Genomic DNA, 21,440 nt, shown 5'->3' with positions numbered 1-21,440 from the left:
AAGCCTTCCAGAGCCCACATTATTATGCCATCAGAAAGTCAGATATCCCAACTGCCTACTACTTTGCTCTATGATGGCATAATAGTGTTTATACAGTTGCTCTTTGCTCACAGAAACAGTGTAATATAAAGTGGATACTTTCAGGAAAGCTTTACAAACAGTATAATCCTTTAGCAGGTCCTTTGAGAGCTCACTTGTTTTTGATCACTCATTTTGAATTGTGCATAATGGTCTTAGAACACCAACCTGTTTTCTTTCAGCCTTTACATCTGAGAATTATTTCTTTTCAAGATGATGCTATAACCAAATATTTTTTCAAATTATCTCATAATTTTTTTATTTGATGATAAAAATATGGTCATTTTAGTTGTTATTCTGAAAAGCCCTTTCTACGGCAGTAATCAAAGCCTGTTTTGGGCAAGGTGAAATCTTAAACATGTGCTCTTATAACTTTTAATTCTTCATAAATTTTTAGCACTAGATCCTGGAGATATCATCTATTGATACTAAAAATGTTTTCTACTCTTTTTCATTCTCCCTAAAACAAATTGTTTATTTAGCTACAACACAACATTTAACAAATATATACAACTTTTTTGAAATACTATTCTTAGTCTACAGTGCTTAATGTTTTATTCATTTTGCTGTATATTATTCTGAGAGATAATTGGGGTCCAATATGAAGTGTTTCAGAATCAACTTTCACGCAATCTTCCATATTGATTTTGCTTTCTATTTTATTTTCTGTAATTACTATCAAAATGGAATATATAAACACATCAATGAAATCTTACAGATTAAGTTGTTTTCATTTAACAAACATACTGAGTAGGTTCTTTGGTATAACGCTGTGATGGATATTAGATGATGATATGCCTGTCCTCATAAAGCTTGAAGCTATTAGAGCTACAACAAAACAAGACAAAAAGTTAAAATTTATTAAGCACTTACTATGCAGAAGCCATTTTTATAAGGGTTCTACATGTCATCTCCTCTACATATTTAATCCTCACAACTCTATGAGGTAGGGACTATCATCGATCCCATTCTACAGAAGAGAAAACTGCAGGACAGAGCTATTAAGTTTCTTTGTCACCCAGGTAGTAAGTGGTAGAGTCAAAGTTTTAACTCACACAGTTTGGCGTTACAACCTGAGCTCTTAAATAAAACAATCACATAAACAACCATAAAATCCCCACTATGCTAAGTGTTTTAAAGGAGAGAGGTCTGCTGCAACAAGAACATGTAACACTTGATCTGGAAGAATGGGAGACTGGTCAGTGACTATTGACATCTTAAAGATAATTTGGGGTTGATAAGGTTCTTCTTTTTACTAGTGGAGTATTCATGAGTAAAAGCCATTTCTTACTATTTCCCCCACTGCAGAGAGAAGGCAATGGAAGATAGTGTTTAAATTGCCTAAAAGTGCTCGAGATACTCTTCTTAAAGCACAAACTACTTCTTCTGAGTTGGAAGACTCTCTCTTCAAAAGCCCACTCCTACTTTTCCTTTTCAGAGAAGCTTATTACTGTGAGTCTATGGGAAATCAATTTTTAAAAATGATTCAAAAAGAGCACACAGTTTCTGGGTCCTTTCTAAGAGATACTTGGCCCCTGGAGGATTAAGTGTGCACCTCAGCAAGGAGGATGTATATGGTTCAGTAGAAGGTGTCTACACCAAGCTGTGAAGCTATGCTGTTTAGCATCTTGTATTATTGAAGCAAACACATCTAATGATGTCGATGTAGATTACGTAATATCTTTTTACGAAATGTTGGCAGTAATCTTAGATTATTTATTTAAAATCATTAAGTCAACAGCTTTTAGGTTTTATGAGATCTTAAGAGTTACTGGGAAGCTAAAATCTATTAACGACCCTAGAGTTAATAGACCACTTTGTGTATTTACTAAGAATGTGTTCTCTATCAACCTTGTAAGATATTAAATAAAGATTAAATATATTCACATGTGAAAAGAGAGTTTGAACTTGAGCACTTTTCTGATACATAAAAGTTTGACTTTGGAAATCCTTTTTTTTTTTTTTTTTTGACGGAGTCTCTCTCTGTCGCCCAGGCTGGAGTGCGGTGGTGCAATCTCAGCTCACTGCAAGCTCTGCCAGGCGGGTTCACGCCATTCTCCTACCTCAGCCTCCGGAGTAGCTGGGACTGCAGGAGCCCGCCACCATGCCTGGCTAATTTTTTCATATTTTTTTAGTAGAGACAGGGTTTCACCATGTTAGCCAGGATGGTCTCGATCTCCTGACCTCGTCATTTGCCCGGCTTGGCCTCCCAAAGTGCTGGGATTACAGGCGTAAGCCACCACGACCGGCCTGGAAATCTCTTTCTTAAAGAGAGTTGACATCTCAGACTCACTCTGGTCAGACAGTCAATCCTTCTTTCCTGTGTTTGCTCCCCAAGGAGGCTGTTGGCAGAAAAAGTAGGCATAGCACTTTATAGTTTAGGGAGTAGTTGCACAATCCTCATTATTTCAGTCCTCACAACAACTGCATCACAAGGGAAAATCAAGCATGTTGTGTTGATTAATGTTATTTCCTCCTTCTCCTCCTCTTCTTGTTCTTGTTGTTCTTGTTCTTCTATTATTATTATTATTATCTTCATTATACAAATTGGGAAACTCAAACACAGTTCAGTGGTCTGACAAAGATTATAATTCCAAGTAGAGAAGCATGCCTTATACTTCGGTCTTCTGTCTGTAAACACTACACAATCCTCACTATCAAGTAATAAACAGTCACATCACACTGGCTCAAGTAGGAGGTCAGCTTGTATTCAGCCTCTGCCCAATTAGCAGCTCACCAAAGTACATACCTGTGGAATCCACAGCTTGCAGAGCAACAGCCTCGTGGGGAGAGGGACAGATAAATCAGTGAAGACAATGCAGTGTGGTGAGTGCTATGTTGGAGACCTCCAGGACAGGAGGAGGAAGGTCATTTATGTCAGCTGGAGGTTAGTTAGGGACAGCTTTGCAGAACAGGGATTAAAATGTATTGCATCTGATTGCTTTTAAAAATGTTGCAAAAATTATTGTTTTTTTAAAATAATAGTTGCTCTAACCTAGTCAGGTAGTAGAGTGCTTTGAATAAACCCTGTGCCTGGCAGGTGGTCACAGTAGGAAAAAGGAAGGTGGTGGGGGGGTGGGTTACATGATTGGAGGGCAAAGCCAAGCTTAGCCACTGATGCTTATCCCTGCTATCTCAATAATCCGCCCCTCAAAGTCTTTTAATTTAAAATAAAGAAACAGGAAATACCTGGAAAGAGACACAGAGAGGCTGATAGCACTGCCGAATAATAAATAGAATACAAGACTTTGAAGTCTACCGGGTACAGTCCCCTCACCTACCCCTGTCCAGGAGAGACGGGAAAGAGAAGGAAATTGAGTGGATTAGAGTGACACATTTGCTTCAGAACCTCTTTCAGTTTCTTTTTTTTTTTTTTTTTTTTTAAATTTTTTATTATTATACTTTGAGTTCTAGGGTACATGTGCATAACGTGCAGGTTTGTTACATATGTATACTTGTGCCATGTTGGTGTGCTGCACCCATCAACTCGTCAGCACCCATCAACTCGTCATTTACATCAGGTATAATTCCCAGTGCAATCCCTCCCCCCTCCCCCCTCCCCATGATAGGCCCCGGTGTGTGATGTTTCCCTTCCCGAGTCCAAGTGATCTCATTGTTCAGTTCCCACCTATGAGTGAGAACATGCGGTGTTTGGTTTTCTGTTCTTGTGATAGTTTGCTAAGAATGATGGTTTCCAGCTGCATCCATGTCCCTACAAAGGACACAAACTCATCCTTTTTTATGGCTGCATAGTATTCCATGGTGTATATGTGCCACATTTTCTTAATCCAGTCTGTCACTGATGGACATTTGGGTTGATTCCAAGTCTTTGCTATTGTGAATAGTGCCGCAATAAACATACGTGTGCATGTGTCTTTATAGCAGCATGATTTATAATCCTTTGGGTATATAACCAGTAATGGGATGGCTGGGTCATATGGTACATCTAGTTCTAGATCCTTGAGGAATCGCCATACTGTTTTCCATAATGGTTGAACTAGTTTACAATCCCACCAACAGTGTAAAAGTGTTCCTATTTCTCCACATCCTCTTCAGCACCTGTTGTTTCCTGACTTTTTAATGATTACCATTCTAACTGGTGTGAGATGGTATCTCATTGTGGTTTTGATTTGCATTTCTCTGATGGCCAGTGATGATGAGCATTTTTTCATGTGTCTGTTGGCTGTATGAATGTCTTCTTTTGAGAAATGTCTGTTCATATCCTTTGCCCACTTTTTGATGGGGTTGTTTGTTTTTTTCTTGTAAATTTGTTGAAGTTCTTTGTAGGTTCTGGATATTAGCCCTTTGTCAGATGAGTAGATTGCAAAAATTTTCTCCTTCTCTGCAGATTCTTCTCCTGCCTGCTTCTAGCATTTCAAAAGCTCTGCTATTGACATCAAAGGTAATCTTCCGACTCCACCCAAAGTCACACAATCCTCATAACATAGGTAGTAAACTAAGGAAAACCATTTAGAAACACTTCGATTGCATTTCTGGATGGCAGGTCCTCTACCCTGTCTTCTTGATGTCTTCACATTTTATTCCCAATACCTAGTCACAGAAGACATGTCACTTATTAGAGTAACTCCTGGACTCTATTCACTGAGCTCTTAAGCTGTACTTTTGGACCAACCAAAGGAACTGATATCTGATGTCCAGAATTTTGGGGAATGTTAGCAAGTATATAAATCCTCAAATGCTTCCTTGAAATATGTTACCACATCAAGATGCTAGTATGTTTTCTAAAAATTGTTAAAATGGGGCTATGGTGGCAGAGTTTTATCTGGTTTCTGGGAGCCACTGCTGCGTCACTCATTTGACTTACACTTGCAGGGCACTTCTATGTGACAGACACTGTGGGTACAACAGTGACCCTCAAGGGGCTTACAGCTTAGTGAAGATTCAGGCAAGTGGACAAACTCCTTCAGCATAGTAACCTCATCATTTTATAGGTAACGTCAGAAGGACAAATTGATGTAGATTATTAAACACAGAAATGGGAAAACACATTTTTTTCTTCTTGGCCACAAAACTAGCATGTGAGTACTATTGAAGAAAATTTACCGAGACTTTACGTGGGATGTCAGAAGAGGTGTGAAGGATTTCAATAATATCTATAGTTGGTATTTCTATTTGTATTTACTTAGAATTACAAATAATCATATAAGCAAGAAAAGTTTGAATAGAACCCTTTATTGTGAGGAAAGGAAGAAAAATGTACAAAAAGACCAAAGGCATATTGCATAGATTAAGCATATTGAGGATTAAGTAAATGTATGTAACTCCTGCTTCTTTGTTTTCCTCCCTGTCATAGGCAATCTCTAAAATGTCCCCCAATATCCCTGTCTCATGGTCCTCACAACCTTATGAGTGGTACTCATATCTCTTCTTGAGTGTGGGCTGAGCTTGAGTCTTTCTCTGCTTTCTTGCTTTGAGGGAAGCCACCTGCTATGCTGTCAGCTGCCCTATGGAGAGACCCCTGTAATAAGGAACTGAGAGAGTCCCTAGCCAACAGCCAGCAAGACACTAAGGCCCTCAGTCCAACAACCCATAGGAAATCAAATCTTGGCAACAACCACATGAGTGAGTTGGGAAGCAGATCCTCCCTTAGCTGAGCCCTGAGCTGACTGCAATCCCAAATGACATAAATTACACCTTGATTGCATCCTCATTAGAGACCCTGAGCCACAAGATCCAGCTAAGCTGTACTCAGATTGCTGCTCCATGAAAACTGTCTGATAATAAATATTTATGGTCTCAAATCACTGTTTTGGGGGCAATTTGTTGTGGAACAATATATGTAAGGCTCCCTCTTTTCAAAAATAAGGAAAACTTTAGCTGGATCTTGAAAGAAATAAAAAGTTGGTTTTTCAAGTCTATGAGCATGTGGAGATGATCTATCTTGTCATAATCTTCCTTGCTTCTTTGGTTTTCCTTTTGTATACTTTACTACCAACTCTCCTAATTCCTTCTTTCCACCAAGCATGAGAGATATGTATAGAGTAATGAGTAGTGCAAGGCAAGCATGGGAGCTTTGGAAGCTTTGAGATATACCAAATTCTTCAGGGTAAAACCCGGGAGTGGGCAAGATCTGGGGTGGAGGCATGGGCCAAGCCTCCAAAAGCCTCTTTCTGTCTACTGCCTCCAGAGCAATTCCATTTTTATTATTTCACAAACTGAGATTCTGCATAAAATGTAATTTGAAAAAAGCTACTCAATTAAAAAGAAAGTTTGAAATGCTTGAAAAGCACTTGTCTAGCATGACATGTTCTTTCCAGACAAAGGACTCGGAGACAGAAAGCACGACTGCACAATTCTCTGAAATTCAGTTTCCTCACCTCTCTCCTGCAGATTAAATGACCCATCTACTCCAGTCACAGGGTTGTGGGGAGGTTTCTCTGTGAGGAATGAGAATCCTCTCTGTCCCTGTGGCCCGGACACTCTAGCCCAGATATCCCTCAAGGCTTCTTCTCCCATTCTGTACTCAAACACCGAGTCTCCCTGACCTACAAATATCACTCCACCCTCCATCACTCTTTGTGTTCTTTAACCCTGCCAGTGTTTCTTCATCTCACTTATTACAGCCTGATATATTTTGTATTTGTTTGAGAATTTTAAATTGTTTTGCTTTCCTACCTTGCACTAGAATACAGGCTTCAAGAGGGAAAGTACTTTGTATATTTGATTATATGCTATGTACATTCTATGTCATCAAGATTTAGAACACTGCCTGACATCTAACATACTCAAAAAATATTTCTTGAATGCAATGAATGAATGAATGAAATGAGACAATGATTTGTGCCCTTAATGTGATATTCTAAAATAGGCTCTTCTTCTTATCTAACTCTTCCTGGGTAACTGTATCTTTGAATACAAGTAAAATAGTAGCAGATTTACTCCACACCTCTGGTATAAGTTAATGCCCTTTCCCAATTTCAGATTAATTCAGGGATTCCAAACCAACTAATCAGGACATACATTCTCTTTTTAATTTGATTGAAAAAACAAAACAAAACAAAAAAAACCACAGCTACATAGGATTAAGGAACTGCTGCTCCTCTTCCCCCTCATTCCCATATTCTAGCACACTCACATTATTACTTTGACATATTCCTGAACAATTTGTGGTGAGGTTCACATGCCAACTCCACGTTAGAACTCCCCCACCCTGTTGGTATCTGAAGAGCTTCCAGACCCATGGCTGAGGAAAATAGAATTGAGAGGCAAAGAAGAGACAAAGTCACCCAGTTATGTTTCCAAGATAGCATAATGTGAAGCTTTGTTTTATTATACAGTTTGAATTCCAGAATTGGGTTTGAGAAGTGGTTTGTGAATAATTTTATATGAAATAAAACTAAAGAATAACAAACAGTGTTTGTTAATTACTCTTACTGTTATAAAAAAAAAATTCAGAAAGATCATTTTAGATAAAAATTGCCAAACTTTTGAAAATGGGTTAAATAATTTAAGATCAAATAATGCATTTTCTAAGTGTTTCTGTCTGTATGAGTAGTATAAATTACTAACCCAAAGTTTTAAAGTAGAATTTTGTAACAAACATATTTAGAGTCAAAAACTATAGTATGTATTTTTCTCTCTGATGATTTCTTCCTTCTTAGAGAATGGGAAATCTGATAGCTGACTTTTTGTCTCTTTCTACATACCTTGTTTTCAAGGTGAAGCTCGTTAGCACATAGCACAAGCTGAATTCTGATTTTCTAGCTGCAGAAGATGATCTGAATGATGACGAGGATTACCTCATTCTTGAGTAGGTGTGATCAGTGGATCTCTGAGGACTGCCTCCTCGGTCAACCATTGTTAAATTCATTCTTCCCCTCCTAGCAGGACTGAAGCTCAGTTAGCAGCACCGATTTAGGAATGCTCATTGTTTACAGTAAGTGTCCATTCTAATTGGGCTGGTATATGTTTACATTGATGTTGCTCATGTCATCATGGTTGTTAAATATTTATATGGCCCTGAATTTTCTTTGGGGTTTAGGAGACACTTAAGTGGTTTAGGAGACACTTAAGACTGATGATGTAACCTCAGCTGCAAGGACTGGTTTAGTGATAGGGAAGTGGCCTGAGCCAGTCCAACCAGGAGGGAACTCAGAGTTTGGTTGGGAATTCCAGGACACGATGTCCCTTCTTGTTCTGGATGGTGTGATGTGTGGTTGTGAAGTCTGCAATCATTATGTCACCATGAGGAAAACTAGTCTGAAGGGGAGGCTGACACACAGAGAATGAGAGAACTGAGAGTATAATAAAAAATAAGTAGTTTTGAACAAATAGCACCTAAAGCCCACTCTACCTCTAAACTTTTTGAGCTACATGAGCTAATATATTCCTTTTCATAACTCGGGGCTTTCTGTAACTTGAAACAAAGATAATCCAACTGATAATGGAGTGATTTATCACTAAAAGGATGTTGGTACAATGAAGGTATTGTTTTTACAAATTGTACCTTTCAATGTCCAAGGACTTAATGGTAGTGAAGAATTATTTACAATAACTTGCTGAGTGCTTATAATTTCCTAGTCACTTTACATTGTTATTAAATAAAATACCCAAAATAGTACTGTGAGAATAAAAACATTATCCCATTTACTAGATTGGCCAACTAAAGCTCAGAGAAAATGTATGTCCAACACCAGGTGATCAAAGCAGAACTGACAACCAGTACTGCCTGACTCTACAATTTTACAATGGTCTCAGAGTCCCATGCCACTACATCTTTCATTACACTATTCTACTATAGTTAACTGAGTTGGGAAGAGACTTGCCTACCACACAGATGAGTTTTAAAGGCTTTTATTTTGGGAGGAGGAAGAAAGGGCATGTCACAGCATAGACTCTTTTGAGAATGTATTGAAATCTATGACACTCTTCTCAAGAGAAAAACATAGTTAATGCTCATAAGACAACCTGTTTAGTATAATGCCAGAGGATTCACAGAGGTCCATGAAGGCCATCCATGCCTCTCTTTATTGTTCCCACCCCCAGTTTCAGAAATCTAGTTATATTCTTTTTAGACCCATAGACGATTTAAAGTTAAATAATGACATAATCTGATTTGTACTCTGCAAACATAATTCTGGTGGCTACCAGAGGATAGGCTAGAAGGTTGAGTGCCTGCAGGCAGGAATGTGCATTAGCATTCTAGGGTATAATTGTATCCAGGTGGCAGTGAGAACATGAGTGGACTATATCTCAGCAAGGGAGCCAAGGACAGGTGGAATGTGTGGGATGCAAAGAGTGAAGCCAAAGGAGGAGTCGTGGATAATCCCAAAATCCTTAAATCTGATAACTTGGCAGAGGCATGGAATTAACAGGAAGAAGAAACAAAAATTGGTGTTCACAGAAGAAAGAATGTATTGAAACTATCAACATTGTAATAGAGAATGTGACTTAGAATTAAGTGTTACATGATAACTATGCCTTGACTGACATGAATAAACAGGGAGCAGAGAAGCACAGAGATCTTTCTGATGTAAGAAACATTATCTAAGCAGATGAAAAAATTCCAAAAAAAAAAAAAAAAAAAAAAAATTGGCCAAGGAAAAGTTGAAAAGTGTGTTTGCTTTTTCCCAAGTGAATATTTCAATTTTTGTGCAATCTGCATTTCCCAGGTCATATTGGTCTGGGAGTAAAAATAGAAACAGAAGAGCAGAAACAAACAATAATTTTCTCGTTTGACTTTTTCTGCCACACACCACACACTACACATGTGTGTGGGAGCAAATGTCTTGACTGTTTCTGCCCTGGTTATTGAGGTCACGCCTGAGTGCTAAGGTGCTCTGTTCAAGGAGCACATGGTCTTTTGTTCTGCTCAGACTTCCATGTTCTGCTTTGTTGCATAATGTCAGTTCTTCTCGGGGACCACAAATGGTAAAGTACCCTCCTTTGTATCTCCCAAATCAATGCCTAGGTGATTAATTTTACCGCAAAAAAAGGAGATAACTTCTTTAAAGTTACTTTTTATTATATGGCTGGCAGTCCTTTTCAATAACTGGCTTCATTCTTTCTTCCCCACCTCCTACCCACTCCAATCCAGAAAAAAAAGCTAGACAGATACTCCCTGGAATACAAAATTGCCATACCCTCTCTAACTCTGATCTAGAAATTACTTTTCTTTCAGATGCTTTCTGGTATCTCCTGCAAGTTGGCTGGTGAAATACCATACCAATGGGTGTCTAGAAATCACCATTTTGGGTAAACCCCAGGGAATTTATATCATGCTACATCTGAGATAATACAATGATACAAATATGATATTGGAAGATATCGTTCAATGTTGTTACATAGTTGTTTGCACAGAATTAGATTTCTGACAAGGTTAACGTGCAGCTTTTCTCTTTCCTCTCCCAATATTAACCACACAACAACAACTACAACCACAGCAAAGTTGCATTGATTTAATGTCTGAATGTTTGTTTTATATAAATGTTTTAATCAACTCAAGGATCAAGATTATACACTGAAAATAGAAACCCAAATCATCTTGGCTCTTGATTTCTTCTGCTACATGAAACCATAGTAAGAGTGGATGACTTTGTCAACTTTTTAAAGCCAGACCTCTTGCGCATACTGTTAACAGTGTCCCTGGCCTCTGTGATTTCACATGCCATAAATGATGTCACTGGAGTGCGTGTTCTATGGGGAGTTTCCTTTCTGGACAACATCACCACATCACTAATTTGCTTTGAGTAAAGAAGAAAAATTAAAATATAAAGCTGAAAAAAAAAGTAAGTGTCAAGAAAAGAATGCAAAATGTCTCATTATATAATTAGAAGCTAATTCAAAATTCACATTTGGAAGTATTGCAGTTATATGCCAGTTTAATCTCTGGCATAAGCTTCCTCAAGACTACAGATACCAAACATTTCAGATTTCACAACAGATTCTGAGTATCCTGTAACAAAAACAAGAAAGGAGTGTCAGAAAACATTTCACAGCAAATCTGAAGCAGCTTGACAAAACAAGCAGAAAAAAAATTAGGAAGCAACAGCATTATATAGACAGCCAAGTATCCTGGGAATCAGTCAGCAACAGAGATACGCTTTCTGGAACAAATGCCTAAAACCAACTGTGAATGTGAAAGTCGGGGATTCAAGCACACATGACAACTAACGGTACAACTACAAATCCTCAAATGGTGCACTCTCCAGAGGGACTTTCGCTACTTTTCAGACATTCCCAATCCACTGGGCACACATACATCCACCATTGAGGGGAAGGACATCTCCCAGTAAGCAATATTGCAGCAGCTATTGGTACAGATTCATTACCAACTTCGTGATCTCATCATTGGTTGTAGCAATGGCTGAGTTTGCAGATTCAGGGACAGATATAACTATTTCAAATATTTAAAAGAAAAATTTTTTTTCTTTTTTTTTTTTTTTTTTTTGAGATGGAATTTCATTTTTGTTGGCCAGGCTGGAGTGCAATGGCACAATCTCAGCTCACTGTAACCTCTGCTTCCCGGGTTCAAGCGATTCTCCTGCATCAGCCTCCAAAGTAGCTGGGATTACAGGTGGCAGCCACCACGCCTGACGAATTTTTTTGGATTTTTAGTAGAGATGGGGTTTCACTATGTTGGCCAGGCTTGGTCTCAAACTCCCGACCTCAGGTGATCCACCGGCTTCAGCTTCCCAAAGTACTGGGATTACAGGCCTGAGCCACTGCGCTTGGCCAAAAGAAAAATCTTAAAGCCACTTTCAAAATGAGTCTGAGAAATAGAAGCCTAATTATCTGAGATCTAGGAAAGTAGTGTTCTATGCTTCCTCTTTTTTCTTCTTCAACTATGTCTTGGTTCTTTGCATTTCTATTTGTTTTAAAATCAGCTTGTCAGTTTACACACAAACACACACACGCACACACACCCTATTGGAATTTTTATCCAGATTGCATCAAATCTCTAAATCACTATAGGGAGAAATTATATCTCTTTACAATATTGAATCTCCCAATTCATTAACATGATTTAGATCTCATTTATTTAGCTCTCCTTCCCTCATTTATTTAGATCTGTGCTAGTTTATTTCAGTGATGATTATATTTTTCTGTATATAGATCTTACACATCATTTGTGAAATTCATTTCTAAGCATTGTTTTTATGCTCTTATAAAAGTACTGTTTTTAGATTTTAACTATGTGTTTGTTGCTGGTGTCAGAAAAACAGTTAATTTCTGCCAATATTGACTTTGGATCCAGCAGTCTTGTTAACTTACCTATCAATTTTAATAATTTAGTCACAGATTATTTTGGATTTTTGTAGATAAAATCATACCATCTGAATGTCCAAATATTATATCTTTATCTTTTTTTCTTATTTCATCATACTGATGAGGACTTTCAATACAATATTGCATAACTCCATGGTAATTTTTGTGAAATTTCATTCACTGGACTTCAAATTTAGCCCATTTGAGAAAGACAATGCTTTAAACTTATCTTCCTTCAAAAAATTATGATTGAACTGTCATGGTTCTGTCACTCAAGAAGTCAGTCAAAGTATAGGTGTCTGTGGATTCCTTGCAGCAACTAACTTAAGTAAAATGACTTAGTCAAAAACTGTATTGCAAGATGGAAGAATCATGTGAGTAAATTTTATTTCTAGAAATACATAGAAAATAACGCATGTTTTCATCATGGCATTGCTGGATTTACATTGCACTTTTTTTCCTCTTAAGAATTCACAGACCTTTAACACTAGATTCATCTTTATCATATCCTTTAAGTGTTAAAGTATAAATTGATAGTATGATCCCCCATTTGGTTATAAGCAACATTAAGCCCAGCAACATGACTTTTTGAATTTTTATTTTAGTTTCAGGGTACATGTGCAGGTTGGTGCAACAGATAAATTGTGTGTTGTGCAGGTTTGGTGTACCTATTATTTAGTCACCCAGATGATAAATTATAGTACCTAATAGGTAGGTTTTTTATCCTCATCCTCCTCCCACCTTCTACCTGCAAGTAGACCATGGTGTCTATTGTTCTTTTCTTTGTGTCCATGTGTAGTTAATGTTTAGCTCCTACTTTTAAGTGAGAACATGCAGTGTTTGGTTTTCTGTTTCTGTGTTAGTTCACTTGGAATAACAGCCTCCAGCTCCATCCATGTTGTTACAAAAGACATTATCTCGTTCTTTTTATGGCTGTGTGTGTAATATTCCATGTTGTATACGTACCACATTTTCTTTACCCAGTCCACTGTTGATGGGCATGCAAGTTGAGTCTATGTCTTTGCTATAGTGACTAGTGCTGCAATGAACATATGCATACATGTGTCTTTATGGTAGAATCATTTATATTCCTTTGGGTATGTACCCAATAATGGGACTGCTGGGTCAAATGGTAGTTCTAAGTTCTTTGAGAAATCATCAAACTGCTTTCCATAATGGCTGAATTAATTTACGTTTTCATCAGAACCTTGGTTTCACAACCTCTGTGTTTTTGTTTTTGTTTTTACTTTTTAATAATAGTCATTCTGACTGATGTAAGACGGTATTTCACTGTGGTTTTGATATTTATTTCTCTAATTATTAGTAAAGTTGAGTATTTTTTCATATGCCTGTTAGCCATGTATATGTCTTCGTTTGAAAAGTGTCTGTTCATGTCCTTTGCCCACTTCTTAATGAGATTATTTGGTTTTTTTGCTTGTTAATTTAAGTTCCTTATAGATTCTGGATGTTAGACCTTTGAATTATACTTTTTTCAGCTAACCACAGAGGCAGGATAGAACAGGATTACTGAATCTCGGGAAATTAGACTTTCTTATCCAAATTCTCTTTCCATGTGACTTTAATATTTTCCCCTTAAATATTTGAAGTAATTACCTCTGTTTGTAAATCTGCAAAATCAAGACCTCATTGTCTGAATTAATGTTGCTTTATAGTAAGTCTTGATACAAAGCCCTGTATGTCTAGAGAGGGTTTAGGAAGCAGGTTCTCTGTGTTCTAGGATTTAGACCCTGCTTTGAGACATTCCTGGTTTGTGTGTGGTCGGGTGAATGGGAGAGAGGAAGGCACAGAGATCTTTCTTAGGGAGCAATCAATGTCTCAGCTTTCTTTGCTTCTCCTCTAAGTCATTTTCTTTCCTAGCTAAAAGAGACTCTCCAGAATGGAAAAACCTGTGCTCTTTGATTAATCATATATTTTTTCAAGTCCATTTTTATGTTCTGAGTTTTACCCTATACTCTCTTGAGAGTGAGGCTTTTGAAATCCAAAAGCCCTAAGATTTACTTCTGCTCTCTGTTGCATCATTCCTCCCTTGAGATAGGAAATTATGATGACAGAATTGGTGAAAGAGCAAAAATTCTAAAGCGATGTTGAGGAGAAAACTAAATTATATCTCAAAATATTATGCTACCCAATTTGTCTAGAGTTCGAATGATAAACATAAGCCAAAGATAAACATCAGGAAGTCATAAACAAACTGATGATAGGTTAAAGTAAAATGTATGAAATGGATTCTTGTAAATGTTACAAACTAAAATTAATTAAGTCCACTTATCAGAAAGCTCATTTGTTATAATTTGCTCAACACTCGCCCAAAAAAGTTTTCGATTGGGGAAAGTTAAAATAGCTATGGCAGGGCATGTCTTTATCTCTCAAATTCATCTTTCTGTAAACTACTTATATATAGTTGTTAATGGAACTCCTTTGGGCCTAAATTCATGAAGATTACAAGTGGCTTTTAAATAAATACTTAGTGACTTCCCTTTTAGAGTTCCTTTTATAATGAACATCTAAATAATTAACAGTATGCATGGCTTTAAAATGTTATGTTTAAATAAATGAAAACTGAGAAAAAGTAATATGAAAAATGGTCTTTTTATATGATTTGTATTACCATTTAGGGTAGACACACAATTGGGTTAATAGTTTTCTTTTTTTTTTCTTTCTTTTTTTTTTTGAGACAGAGTCTTTTGCCCAGACTGGGGTTCAGTAGCACTGTCTTGGCTCACTGCAACCTCCACCTCTCAGGTTCAAGAGATTTTCCTGCCTCAGTCTCCTGAGTAGCTGGGATTACAGGCGCTCACCACCACGTCTGGCAATTATTTTGTATTTTTAGTAGAGACAGGGTTTCACCACCTTGGCCAGGATGGTCTTGAACTCCTGGCCTCAAGTGATCCTCCCACTTCAGCCTCCCAAATTGCTTGGATTACAGTCTTGAGCTACCACACCCAGTTTAGTTTTCATAACCTAAAAATTATTTTTAAATAACTTGTATTTAAATAAACTCATATAAATAAATTCTTTTGTGAAGAATTTTGTTGAAAACTAACAAAAGTGAAAAACTTTCTAGGTTACAAGTGGACTTCATAAAGTTCATGAAAAATGTGTACTAGGAAAAAAGCTATACATGATTTCAAAATTTGTTTGCACCAGAATAAACTCATACTAAATTGTTACGACATGTCTGAACAGGATCTAGTTTAAGGCACTAAGAAGGCTAAGACATCAATTTGAAAAGAGCCTCTATTAGAACAGCAAAAATTCTGCTGAAATTGAAGTAAGAACAAACATCAAATTTACAGTGAGGCTTGGGGGGAAGAGTGATAAAATCAATGATGCGTTACAAAAAGTTTATGGGGACAATGCCCTAAAGAAATCAGTGGTTTATAAATGGATAACTCATTTTAAGTAGGCCTGAGATGATGTTGAATATGAAGCCCTCAGTGGCAGGCCATCTACATTAATTTTTAAGGAAAAAATTCATCTTCTTTGTATTCTAATTAAAATGGACCGATGATTAACAGCAGAAATGAACACTATCAACATCTCAATTTGTTTAGCTTACACAATTATGACCAAAAAATTAAAGTTAAGCCAACTTTCCATTTGATGGGTGCCCATACCATTGCATCCAGATCAGCTGCAGACAATAGCAGAGCTTGCAATGGAAATTTTACGCAAGTGGAATCAAGATCCTGAAGCAGTTTTTAAAAAATTGTAATAGGACATGATCCATAGATTTACCAGTAAGATCCTGAAGATAAAGCAGAATCAATGCATTGGTTACCAACAGGTGGTGGAAGTGGTCCAGTCAAAACAAAAGCAGATGAGTCAAGAGCAAAGGTCACGGAAACAGCTTTCTGGGGATGCTCAAGGCATCTTGCTTGTTGACCTTCTGGAGTACCAAACAACATTTGTTTATCATGAGACTGTTTTGAGAAAATTAGCCAAAGTTTTAACAAAAAAAAGTCCAAGAAAGCTTCACCAGAATCCTTCTCTACCACAACAATTCTACTCCTCATTTCTCTCATCAAACAAGGGCAATTTTGTGATAGTTTCAACGGAAAATCATTAGGCATCCATCTTAAAGTCCTGACTTGGCTTCTTCTGACTTCTTTTTGTTTTCTAGTCTTAAAAATATCTGTAAAGGGTATCCATTTTTCTTCAGATAATAATATTAAAAAGATTGTATTGACATGGTTAAATTCTCACGATACTCAGTTCTTTAGGGATGAGCTAAATGGTTGGTATCATCATGTACAAAGGTGTCTTGACCTTGATGGAGCTTATGTTGCCACATAATGTTTATATTTGTCATTTTTATCTTTTAATTCTTTTTTCCATGAACTTTTTCAAGTCCCCTTGTATTAATTTCTGTCATAGATATAACTATGTAACCTCATTTCTGTGATGGCTACTCTGTTATCTGTACTTTTGCTCTAGATTACAGATCCAGCTCTTTACAGATAAACCATCTACTCAAGTGTCCAATACTTGAATAACCTTCCTGTACCCTCTCTTTTCCTCACCTCTCACACCTAATAAATTACCAAAGCCTCTTGATTTATTTCTAACTATTCTTGAATCTCTTCATTTCTCTCCTTGTCTACTATTAATATCCTAAATTATTACCATAAAGAATCTGAAAAACTACAAAAGGTATCTCTGATTGCCCTCTTGTTACCCTCTATTCTATTATCCACATTGCAACCAACAACGTCTTTTTAAATTAAAAATGCAACCACTCCATTCCCTTGCTTAAAACACTTTCATTGTATCTTACTGCAACCCATGTCAAAAAAACACCACTTTAGGTGCCAGTCATCCAGAACAGATACTTCATAAATCTAGATATTCTTAAATTCAATTGTAATTTGATTTTCTTTCTTCCTCTTTACAAGAAAATAAACTATGATTTCATGTTAATTATTGTGTACCCAATGCCTTTGCATAAATGCAAATAAATTTTTGCTAACAACAGACTGAACAAATAAATTGGATTTTGCACAGCCAATGTCTAGGGATTTAGATGGGAACTCACCCCTGCTACACCCCGTACACTAATTGCAGTTAAAGTATGCTGCTACCAAGTGGAGCATGACCTCCAATGGCTAAGAAACTGAATTATGACTTCAACTGAATGACTTATATATTAAAATGTACATAACAGAAATTTCTGTAAAGTAATTATAAAATCATAAATATTTTCCTAGTATCAATAAAATAGCATAGAATGACCCAATTGTTGAGTAGAACTAAGTAACTATGGGTCTTCCCGAAGCTTGTCCACCTCATTGATTCCAGGACTCTTCATTTACTGAGTTTTAACTCCCTTAACCAAAGAGTTCCCTCAACAAAGGCTTTCTTACCTAACCAGCTTTATTAACATTTACTGCCTAGTCTCTCTCTAACTCTTTTGCAAAGAGAAGCCACATTTTGGGACGGGTGCGGTGGCTCATGCCTGTAATCCCAGTACTTTGGGAGGCCAAGGTGGGTGGATCACTTGAGATCGGGAGTTCGAGACCAGTCTTGCCAACATGGTAAAACCCCATTTCTACTAAAAATACAAAAATTAGCTGGGTGTGGTGGCGGACACCTGTAATCTCAGCTGCTCAGGAGGCTGAGGCACAAGAATCACTTGAACCCGGGAGGTGGAGGTTGCAGTGACCCAAGATCGCATCACTGCACTCCAGCGTGGGTGACAGAGTGAGACTCTGTCTCAAAAGAAAAAAAAGAGAAACCACATTTTTACCCATGAGACTGACAAGAGATCTTGGTTATATTGTGCATCTGCTCATCAGCAACACAAATATTTATTTGTAGGATGCATGTATTTTAATAAAAGTACCGTTTATCTCCATGAGGATACCTCTCTGTCTTTCATATTTTGAAGAAAACTGCTTTAAGTTTTCCATTCTGTCTTCAAAGCAATGGTTTAGCCGAGAGTCATATGCAGTAACTTTATATTTTTCTGTTTCCTCAGCAACCATAATGAGTAGGATTATGTGCTTCTCTTCCTTTTGCTATAAATCCTCTTTGAGGACTGGAAAATACATGTCCAAGATATATCAGAGCATAATTTTGAAAACATATTGAAAGAATAAAAAATCTACATACAAGCAATTTCTTCATAAGGAGTCATTTCAGAATCTCAGCTCTCAGCAAGATAAATTTTCACCCTCAAAAATGTAGTATCAGCTCTGCTTTAGATACAAATAAATTGAGCCTCAGAAAAGATTTCAGAACATAAGACTTGATGAGCAACTGTGACCTCTGTATCCATGGAAATCCTGCCATGACCATCATGACCATATGGGGCTCACAGTAATAGACCCTCTTTATAAATGAGTCTTGGCTGACTAAAATGTTGTTGGTATAAATACCACTATTCAGAAATAAATATTTAGATTGTTTTAAATGTACTCATAAATACATTTTAGGTTTGTTGTTGTTGTTATTTTTAATTTTAGAAACATGGCTCTCATTCTCCAGAGAAAAAAGGAAGAAAGAAAAGCAGCAAGCAAGCAAGAAAACCTAAATGAGTTTGCGTGGAGACGCATCAGTTAAATATGTAAGAGCAGAGGTCAAAGGAGAGGGCACTTCCATTTGAAAGCCAGGAGGCTACAAAGGAGCCAGATCCAAGAGACTCTAAGAGGAGGGGACAGAGGCAGAACTACAGATAGTTCATGAGACCAGGTGCCAGCTGCCAGGACCAATGCCTTTGTTCTCTTTTAGCCCCTTTCCTGGTCTGGATTCTGCCCTCTAGTTTCTATCTAAATTCAGCTACATCCTCTATTCACAGTTTTCATCGCGGATGTAACTATTTCTCTGTTATCAGCATCTGTGTTGCTTCAGATGGTGCTTCCTCATGTCCTTGAAGCGTTTCCTGAGGTACAATTCCAACTGTTTGGATTCCAGGTGTCATTAATGCCAACCATTAATCAGACATGTATATCCTTGTCTCCCACAGAGTACTAGACTGTTTGTCTATGATTCTGTCTAAAAGGACTCGCTGTAATGATGAAGCAGAGCTTTAATTGCTCCCAAAATGTTTAATCACACCTTACACATTCCAACCATAGAAAGTAATTTTTAAATAAGAGAATCATGAAATACTATCACAAATTCCTTATCTATGTAAATAACTTGTATAGAAGCACTAGTACATCTTTAAGGAGTACATCTTTAACTAGTATATCTTTAAGGAGATTGATTTACCCTAGAAATTTGACATGTTTGCAAAGCACTACTATTAATTTTCCATTTAATTGACTTCAGAGTTGCATGCCTATCTATTTATAGTATATGACTTTCTTGCTCTGTATATATCTGTGTGCCTGTCTTTCCTTCATATCTAAGCAGCTAATTTTAAGAGCAAGCTTTCTTATCTTCACATGTATAACAAGAAAGCTGTGAAGGGTACATTTAGACAACAACTGCTTAATCAGTGTACAATAAGACAAAAATATCCAGTGAATAACCAGGATAAAAACAGTTTTTTAAAATAATATTTCAAAGGATAGATTTATTTGTCGTTCGTACCTGAGCTAAGTACTTTTTAGTATTTTTTGTTTTTTAGAGATGGGGTGTCACCATCTCTACATGTTGCCCAGGTTGGCCTCCAACTCCTGGGCTCAAGTGATCCTTCTGCCTCAGCCTCCTGAGTAACTCTACAGCTAAGTATTTTTAGGAACAGAGCCATCCCTGACCTATCTTGGTATCCCATAATTTACCTGGTACAACATAGGGCATTAAATCCAGTGGCTAATGGTTAAAATTTGTTGAATAAAAACACAATTTACCAAGTAAAAGAAAGCCAGAAAATTAACGACGCTGACACCTTCTTACCTTTCCATATTAAATGCTTGCTTCAGTATTTGGCTAAGAATAATGTTTCACAAATAGAGCGATTTATAAGTTGAGATGAAATATTGAAAGCACTATGTATAAGTCTCCTTTAGAAAATATAATATGCAATTGATTTTTCTCCACTTGCTAAAAACACAAGTCTGCACCAAAAGGTTTTTGAGCTGAGTACATCAGGTTTCCATAGAAGCACATAAAGGCAATAGAAATGTTCTGTTCAGGAGTTTGCAAAATGATATCATGCAGTTCTCACTTTGAAATGTGTATTTGTTACTCATATTGACTCTGCACTCAGGTTACCCGTAAATTCTTTGCTTTTGTTGTAGGTGAAAAAAACAAGTAAAAAAAAAAAAAATAGTAAACCATGTACACAAATGATTGATGAGGCTCTCCAAGGCCAAATGATTTGAAAGATTCAGTGATAAATGCCTCTTACCCTTACTCATACTAGACAGAAAAATAATAGTTCTATCCTCCTATGAACATTCTACTAACCTAAAAAGACCTTATTACTTAAAATTAAGATGTTAACCAATCTTTTTTAGGTCTCAGAATCACTAAATTTTTTATATCGCACCACATATGAGGTAGACTTTCAGAAAAGGTGATGTTAGCAACTTAAAGGGGATCACATGCCAGTTGATCACCTGTGTTATTTTATGTATGATTTACAACAAGTGTATATCTTTCTTATTCAGAATTATGAATTAATTGAACATAATGTCAAAATCAGCCATGAATCAAGCTTTCTGTTTGCTTAGGTCATATCTAATGAACACTTGGGGTCTCCCGAGTAATCATGGAGTTTCTGAAGGCACCTGTTGTTTTCTCACCCCTCCTGAAAAATACTTTGATAACTACAAAGGGAATACTTTTTTATGGTGTCTGTTGCTTATCACTTGCGGTCAGTATTTTCAGCATTGATTTGATACATGCTAATTGTTTCTTATGCCTAGAATGGCATTTTAAGAAACTGTTTTTTGTTGAAAGAGATGTTCACAGGAAGATAGTGTAGGTATGAACACATCACTGAGCTTTAAGTAAAAAGTAAGCTGAGTTAGATTGAAGGTTACAATTTTTACGTTGTGATTTAACACTCCTGGTCTTCTGGAATGAGTCCAGAGAGGAATATGCTTAAAGTAGGTTTTTTTTTTCGTTTCTTATATATTCTTCTTATACATTATTCTTTATATATATTCTTATATATTCTTATGATGAGGACAAAAATTAAAGCTTTGTTAACTGTAACTATA

This window comes from Chlorocebus sabaeus, chromosome 15, assembly GCF_047675955.1.
Source record: "Chlorocebus sabaeus isolate Y175 chromosome 15, mChlSab1.0.hap1, whole genome shotgun sequence".
NCBI lineage: Eukaryota > Metazoa > Chordata > Mammalia > Primates > Cercopithecidae > Chlorocebus > Chlorocebus sabaeus.
Note: the sequence above shows the minus strand (reverse complement) of the source record.